We start from the raw sequence: 8,683 nt of genomic DNA on the forward strand, positions 1-8,683 counted from the left end.
TAATACTTGTTTCACAGGAAACAGGACCATCCATCTATCCAGTTATCCAAGATAAACAAACAGCAGGGTTTGTTTCCCTTGGTAGTCACATATTTAACCAGTTACAAGGTCTGGCAGTTCCACTGTCTTATTCTCTCTAATAGTCATCTTTCCCTCTCTTGCATTTTCTACACTGCTCTCAGAATCATATCTAAACACAAAATTGATTGCAGTCACATCTCTACTTAAAACTCCTTCAGGATTCTCTACTGTCTCAGGGTCCGTTTGAAATACCCTAGAATGCATTCAAGGTTTTTCTGGGATGTAGCTTCTGATGCATTCTCTGTCCTCCACCAGTTTTGTTAATCCACCTACAGTTCCAGAAATTCTCTTGCCACCAGATCTTTACACATTTGCTTCCTTCTAGAGGAACAGCCTTTCTTCTTACTACTCCTCTACCCCATAACTATTTTCAGGGTAGTTCCTTTGGGTCCTAAGAGCCAATTCATTACGGCAGCATTTCTCCGGCTATTGAAGATTGTGTGGGATCGCCTCCCATCTGTGTTTCCCTAACCTGTTGTGCTTACTGCACTTAAAACTCTTGCTTCACTAAATGGATATTGCTTGTCTCATATTCCTTAGCTAGTGTTATGAAACAGGATACAAAACATTGAAAAGTTCAGTGGAAGCACCAGGAGACAAGGCACCCATCTCTCACTTCTATCAAGAATAAGAAAGCTCAGGAATGAGGATTTGGAAAGTGACTTGGGGGATTCATGCTGGGAGCCACACTGCACTCTGTCCCTCCTCCATCTCCTCTCCTACCACGCAGGAAGTAGGTGAGGTTTATTCACATTACATAACAGGGGCTCAAGTAATATCAGCTGACCACGTGAACTCTGCATCTATATTTCTCTGCTTCACATCCATTACTCTCCCCCCTATTTTCCTGTTTCAAAAGAAGCATTTCTATCTCTATCTCAGCTTTTCATTATTTCCCCTTTGTAGTTCATTTAGGGAATTAATCCATTAATTTTCTCTTCTTTCTCTTCAGTTTTCAGTTTCTACTTTACACTTGATCTTTCTCCATCTATGAAGATATCCAAGTTTCCCTCATCATCAAAACAGCAGCGCTTGACTTCTGCCCCCAGAAGAATAACCAGGACTGGATTTACCTTCCTGGCTGAAACAGCTAAATACCAAACAAAATATGTGAAACACAAGTTTTCAGAGATTGCATATCAAGTCATGCAGAATAGTGAGCCCGTAGAGATGGGAAAGAAATGACAGGAGTCCTGTAATTTTCTCAGCTTATTGACTTTCCAGCAAAGAGGAAGAAAGACCCCAATGAAGCACAGCTGTCTCTACTATCTCTATGAGTTGAGGTGGTACATCTGAGAATTTGAGGTGCAGAGAGAACTCGAGTTCACAGCGCACGAAAGAGGAAAGAGTTGCATACAGAAAATGCTTCAAAGGTCAGCAAAGGGTCCCCTTACATCTTCAGACAAATATTTATCAGCAAATAAGAGTAACTTATCTGAGCTGAAGGAAGACGCATTCCAAAGGAGCAGAGGACTAATCTCAGGAATTCACACAGGGACAGGAATATTTCATGTGTCCACAATCCAGAGTGTAAATATGCCTAATTAATGGCTCAGTGGTATAGAATCTGCCTGCCAATGCAGGAGATACAGGTTCTGTCCCTGGGTCGGGGAAGATCCCCTGGAGAAGAAAATGGCAACATACTCCATTATCCTTGCCTGGAGAATCCCATGGACAGAAGAGCCGACAGGCTACAGTCAGTGGGGTTGAAAGGAGTCAGACATGACTGCATGACTGAGCATGCATGGATAGAGTATTCTGATAAGCATTGCCTTAGTACTGGGGCAAAGTCAACCTTAGACGTCAGGCTGCTCTGGTATTCTCTTACAAAGTTTTTTAAAAAGCCTCAAAATGCTCAGACCGTTTTCAATTAGCTGAATCACAGACCAAGCAAAAATATTGAGGAATACAAAATGTCCAGTACCCAATAAGATAAGGTTCACAATGTCTGGCATCCAATTAAAAATTACCAGGCATGCAAAGAAGCAAAAAACTTGAATCATAATGAGGATAGCAATCAACCACAATCAACAGACCAAGAAATGATATAGATGACTGTATTGTAGAAAAAACATTGGCAGTTATTATAAATGTATTCCATATTTTAAAAAATATAGAGTGAGATTGAGTATGTCATGTAAAAAGGACCCAAGTTGAACCTCTAGACATGGTGTCAATGTCTGAGATGAAAAAAAAAGAAATTCTGAAGAGGATTAGCACTGGGTTAGACACAGAAGAAAATATCAGTTAAAATGAAGACAGAAAATAAAATGGAAACATATAGAGCAAAAAAAAAAAAAAAGACTAAAAAAGTGAACAACATAGTGAGTAGTGGGATATTTGCAAATGTTTTACTATACCTGTAATTACAGTTTCAGAAGGAGAAGAGAGAAAAAAATTTTATAGAAACAATAGCTGAAATATTTCCAAATTTTAGCTAAACTATATCCACAGATCTAATTCATTCAGTGAACCTCAGGAATTAACAATATGAAAAAATCCACAAGAAAAACACATCTTATTCAAATTTCTTACAAACAATAATAAAATTTTCAAAGTAACCAGTAAAAAGACACATGACATACAGAGGAAACAAAGAATGCAACAAACTTCTCATTGGAAACAATGCAAGCGAGGAGTAGAGCAGCGTTTACAAACTACTAGGAGAAAAAAGGAAAAACTGTCAACCTAACATTCTATTTGCAGAAAAATGCCTTTCAATAATATAATAAGCACATCATAATAAAAGCAATCAGAAGACAACCTGGGGGCTATGTTAATATCATACTAAATAGGTTTCAATGCCAAAATTTTTTACCAGAACTGTTATTTACCAGAGTGTTATTTAATAATGATAGAAGAGTCAGTTTATTATGAGGACTTAAAAACTCCTAGTATTTGTGCACTTAATAACAGAGTTTTGAAAATAAGTGATGCAAAAATAATAGAATCCAAGGAGAAATAGAGAAATCCACAATTAGAGTCAGCTATCTCATTACTCCTCTCTCAATAATAGATGGATACATTAAATTCTTGGAGAACAAAACGGCAATCCACTCCAGTATTCTTGCCTGGAGAATCCCATAGAAGCCTCATGGGCTCCATGGGGTTGCAAAAAGTCTGACACAACTGAGAGACTAACACACATATTAAATTCTAGGTAAACCATAAATTTCTCATAACTCTGATTACTCCAACCTCTGTGTCTTTGTTCATACTTCCAATTGCCCAGCCCCTTAAATAATCCCTCTACAATCTTTGAATCTATATTTTAAGGTTCTTCCTGAAAGTCACATCTTTCACAATGCCTTCAGTTCTTTTTTTGATCTAAATCATAAGGCTATTAAAAGCAAAAATGTCTTTTCAGGGTTCTAAATTGCAAGCAGCAGAAAATGAACCTGACTTAAACAGAAATGTAATTTACTACATTACACATGAAAAGACATGAGGTAGTTTATAGATTTGGCAGGACATTTGGGAAGCTAAGCTCAGAAACTGGATGGGAATAATGGTGGGTTGTTTCCCTGGTGGCTCAGATGGCAAAGAGTCCTCCTGCAATGCAGGAGACCAGTCCGATCCCTGGGTTGGGCAGATCCCCTGGAGAAGGGCATGGCAACCCACTCTAGTATTCTTGCCTGGAGAATCCCATGGACTGAGGAGACAGTCAGGCTATGGTCCACAGGGTCACAAAGAGTTGAACATGACTAAAGTGCCTTAGCATGCATGCACATGGCCCAAATTAAGCTACAAAACTAGTCTAATGAGGGGGCACTACTTGCAACTCCACCAATCACTGGAATCCATGACTTGGCACTGCTTACATTGGCAGAACTGGATCAAGGATTCTATATCAGCCCTAGTGCTGTTGATGCCTCTGTGATCCCTCAAAACTGAATGTCAGCCACTCTCACCACTTTGGAATAAACCTTTTAAAAAATATTTATTTATTTATTTATTTATTTATTTATTGGCTGTGCTGGGTCTTTGTTGCTGCGTAGGGACTTTCTCTAGCTGCAGAGAGGGGGAACTACTCTCTTGTTGAGGTGCATGGGCTTCTTGCTGAGGTGGCTTCCCTTATTGTGAAGGGATGAGGCCTTCAGTAGTTGCAGTTTCCGGACTCTAAAGCACAGGCTCAGTAGTTGTGGCCCACGGATCTAGTTAGTCCGCAGCATGTGTAATCTTCCAAGACCAGGAATGGAACTGGTGTCCCTTGCATTGCAAGGGGAATTCTTAGCCACTGGACCACTAGGGAAGTCCTGGAAAAAGTCTTCTTTTGTTTATGCTTCTTTGAGTTATTAGCTTCTCATTTGAACCTGGAAGGTGTATCTAATTTGCTAAACCTAGCACATTCATCTGCATTGTAGATGAAAGGAAATCTGAGAATGTGTCTTCTTTTAGCCCTCCGCCATGGAAGCAAGATTTCTTTCTCACTATATCTTGTACTTTGGGAAACTGACTAAATAAGGAATTGGTGCCTCCACAGCTCAGCCAAAAAGACCTTGGTAAATGCTTTCTCTAGATATTGAGCATATGTAAGATAATAACAAAGAGTCTTCTAATGAGAGAAGCTGGGGAAAGTTAAGTGGCTTAATCATAAACCCGAATGATAAATAAAAGCTGGCTTTACCGAAGGGTAGAAAAGCATGTATGAGGACCTTCATTCAAGGAGGAGCTTGGTGTTCAGAAATGGAGTGAAATCAGTGGACTTTGAGATGAAGCCAGGGAGTTAGGTAAAGGTTTTGTTTCTTTCTAGAGCCTTCTACGTCATGTTTAAGCCTATGAACTTTATCCTAATGACCCGATAAGCACAGTGCAAGGTTACGGTGTGGGACCAAACTTATGAAACACAAGCTTTAAAAAGATAACTCAGGTAAAGAATAAACTGACACTCAGGTGTTGAAACCATCCAACAATGAATGAGAGAGCAGTGGGGTGAGGGAGTAAAATCAGAAACTTCTGAGCAAAGAGACTGGCTTGTCTTGAACAAATCAATTAACTTTCCTGAGGCTCCCTCCTCATCCATAAAATGGAGGTTATTTTCCTGTATTTCTCCACCTTCTAGGTTATTGTGAGGTAAGATGAAATAGAAGATAAGATTTCGAATTGTAGAATGCTCACAAATATGATGTTCCGATAAATATTTAGTGAGTGCTCAATTATTTTGCTAAGTGTGGTGGAAGGTATACAAATTTATTAAACTTAGAAGAAAACATTTTAATTTTACATTTTACAGAATATTTCTTATTATCATTAGTCCCTCATCTCTATATTTTTAACTACACTTCTATAGGGAGGCAGAATTATTCTACAGATTGGAAAATATACGTGGATCATTTATTGTAGTACCTATCACAAAGTAAGTACCTGGTAAGTATTAAACATCATTAGTAATAGAAATTATTCTTGAAAAGGATGCATGTGTGTGTATTTATATACATATATGGGCTTCCTTTATGGCTCAGATGTTAAAGAACCTTCTTGCAATGCAGGAGTCCCAGGTTTGATCCCTGAGTTGGGAAGAGTCCCTGGAGAAGGGAATGGCTATCCACTCCAGTATTATTGCCTGGAGAATTCCATGGACAGAGGGGCCTGGCAGGCTACAGTCATGGGGTTGTAAAGAGTCAGAGACACTACTGAGTGACTAATACTAACACTTAAAATGCACACACACACACACATATATTTGATATTGGTTCTTCATTTTGATAATTGTTTAAAGTTATCCAATAGAAAATGACTTTACAATCCACAGAGAAAAGAATTGGTATTTATAAAGACAGAAAAGAGTGGTGTTGCCAATATTTTACAAAAAAAAAAAAAAAAAAAAAACAAAAACCAATAAAACCATTTTGGATAGCCAATTTTGCATTGAGTACCTCATCACACAGGAAAGGGAATGCAATCTTTCCCCAGGTAATTTGTACCTTCAATGTTCTTCAAATCTTAGACATAATCAGATCTGATTTTACTAAAAAATTATCCAATGATAGATATCACCTGTTAAGCTAATTTTCCTCCAGTTGCCACACATATGAAGGCATAGCCCTTTGAAAGTTTGTAGTAGAAATCAGTAGCTTGTGATTTCTAAGGAGACAGATATACACAAAAATACATTTTTTGAAGTGAGAAAAAAATTGACAGAAAAGTTAGATAACACGACAAATATTTGGCATGTGTTGTACTTACTACCCAGCACGCATGACAGACGTCAATGATAAATCAGCCCTTTTTCCCTTGGAACAGCTGGCACTCTGGGGAAAAAATAAATCTTTTATTCTTGTTCTAGATGTTGATAAAAGGGTATTAATTTGCTAATAATCATTCTGGTAGGAGGATGAAATATACCAGAATGATTAGGAAATAGGTAGCCAAAGACCTTTTTTCTTTAAAAATATCCTTGAATTTCCATCTAACAGTGACTAATTGATGTGTTGATGAACTTATCTTTTACATTCCTAGAATCTCTCACATTCCAGGCTTATGTTAATGAGTTGATGTTGTTGTTTAGTCGTTAAGTTTTGTCCGACTCTTTGCGACCTCGAGGATTGCAACATGCCAAGCTTCCTTGTCCTTCACCATCTCCTGGAGTTTGTTCAAACTCATGTCCATTAAGTTGGTGATGCCATCCAACCATCTCATCCTCTGTTGTCCCCTTCTCCTCCTGCCTTCAATCTTTTCCTGCATCAGGGTCTTTTCCAATGAGTCAGTTCTTAAATGAGAAATAAGGATAAATGAGTCCAAGAATAGTCCCCTGCAGACTAGCCTCCCAGAAAAGGATCTGACTGTCTGCAAACTGCCGGTAGCTTGCCGTGGCTCAGTTCTCCGGCTGAGCAAATCTAGTCAAAAGCAAGGCTTGGACTTCAACTTTGGTTGAAGGACTGATGCTTTTCCAGGCATAAACCTTGATTATGAAAGTCCTACTGCTAGTGTGGTGTATCATCTAACTGGAACTGTAAGGTCCGAATCCCAGCACCAAGGCAAATGGTAACCCGTGAGTCTGCAGAAGAAACCAGACGTGATCTAAACATCCCACATCTTGTGAATGCTAAACGGGTAGGATACAGTTGAAGTTCAGTTTCGGCCACACTACATCATGGAATCATACCAGGAAGAACCAGTACTTAAAAGTTAAAAATGTGTAAAAGCCAGTGCTATCCATGCAGCTTACAAGCTCATGGTTTAGGGTCATCAAAGTCATGTATCTGGACTTGTTAAATGAATAAACAACTTGGAACCTATATATTTGCTACTAATTCTATATCTAATAGTTTTTCCTAGTGAATACTTTCTAGTTCACCTGTTTGTGGGGTACATGTGAGTAGAAAGGTATATACGTATATAACATTTGCTCTAGTATTAAAAGTGTTAAGTATACCTCTATGTAAATTTTTAAATTTGGCTTCTTTCCTTTTTAATATGAGATCAAACATTGAAGTTTTAAAAACTAAGAATATAGAAAGAAGAAAGAATTTCAGAAAAAAATAAAAGGGTTTTGTTTGAAGTGAGGTAGGGTAAATGCAGAGATCAGTGTTCTGGCTTTAAACGCATCTTCCCTGTCCATGCCTAGGATCTGCCTTATAAAACCTTCTGATCTTCTTACATCAGTCTATTTCTGTAGTTTCACCCCCTACCGAATTCTTTACAGATTCTTGCTTTGTTTGCTTTTCTAAGTTCTCATCTCAATAGCTCCTAGCCAAGATCCTGATTTCTCTCTACCTAGCTTCTGTAGAGTGACAACCTGTTTAGATCACATCTGGTTTCTTCTGCAGACTCACTGATTACCACTTTGCTCTGCTCCACACAGCAGCTTAAGCGCCACCCTCCAAAAGCGGGCTTTTTTCGACATGACTCCGTTTCCTTCCAGGGCAGAGGAGAGCTTCGATTTATAGTGCATGCTGATTTTCATGGTGCAAATATTTCCGCCATGGTCAATTTCAAACTACCAATATGAAATCACTGAAAGTGGAGTTATAAAGAGATGTACAGCAGTAGGTAGTATATTCGTTGTACATATCTAATAGGTGGAGAAAACCCCAAGAGCTTAGGTAACAAAAGACAGCCAAATAATTAGGTATAATTGAGTATTTGTTATCTGTATTTTGAGTATAATTTATCTACCTGTACACTTATACGGAGAAGGCAATGGCACCCCACTCCAGTACTCTTGCCTGGAAAATCCCATGGACGGAGGAGCCTGGTGGGCTGCAGTCCAAGGGGTCTCTAAGAATTGGGCACGACTGAGCGACTTCACTTTCACTTTTCATTTTCATGCATTGGAGAAGGAAATGGCAACCCACTCCAGTATTCTTGGCCTGCAGAATCCCAGGGTCGGGGAGCCTGATGGGCTGCCGTCTATGGGGTCGCACAGAGTCGGACATGACTGAAGCGACTTAGCAGTACACTTATACAAGTTAAATTTTAATGATGGCTGGGTACAATAAACAGCTTGCAAGTTTCTTAAAAATTTGAGTCAGCTCTGATGAGCAGGACACCCTTGCTTCCAGAACAATATTGCTTCTATCCCACCATTCAGAAAGAGACAAGAGAAGCAGGTGGTTTCAGGACAGGAAATGCCCGGAATGAATCATGATGCATTATCCCC

Source organism: Ovis aries, chromosome 9 (genome assembly GCF_016772045.2).
Source record: "Ovis aries strain OAR_USU_Benz2616 breed Rambouillet chromosome 9, ARS-UI_Ramb_v3.0, whole genome shotgun sequence".
NCBI classification, from domain to species: Eukaryota; Metazoa; Chordata; class Mammalia; order Artiodactyla; family Bovidae; genus Ovis; species Ovis aries.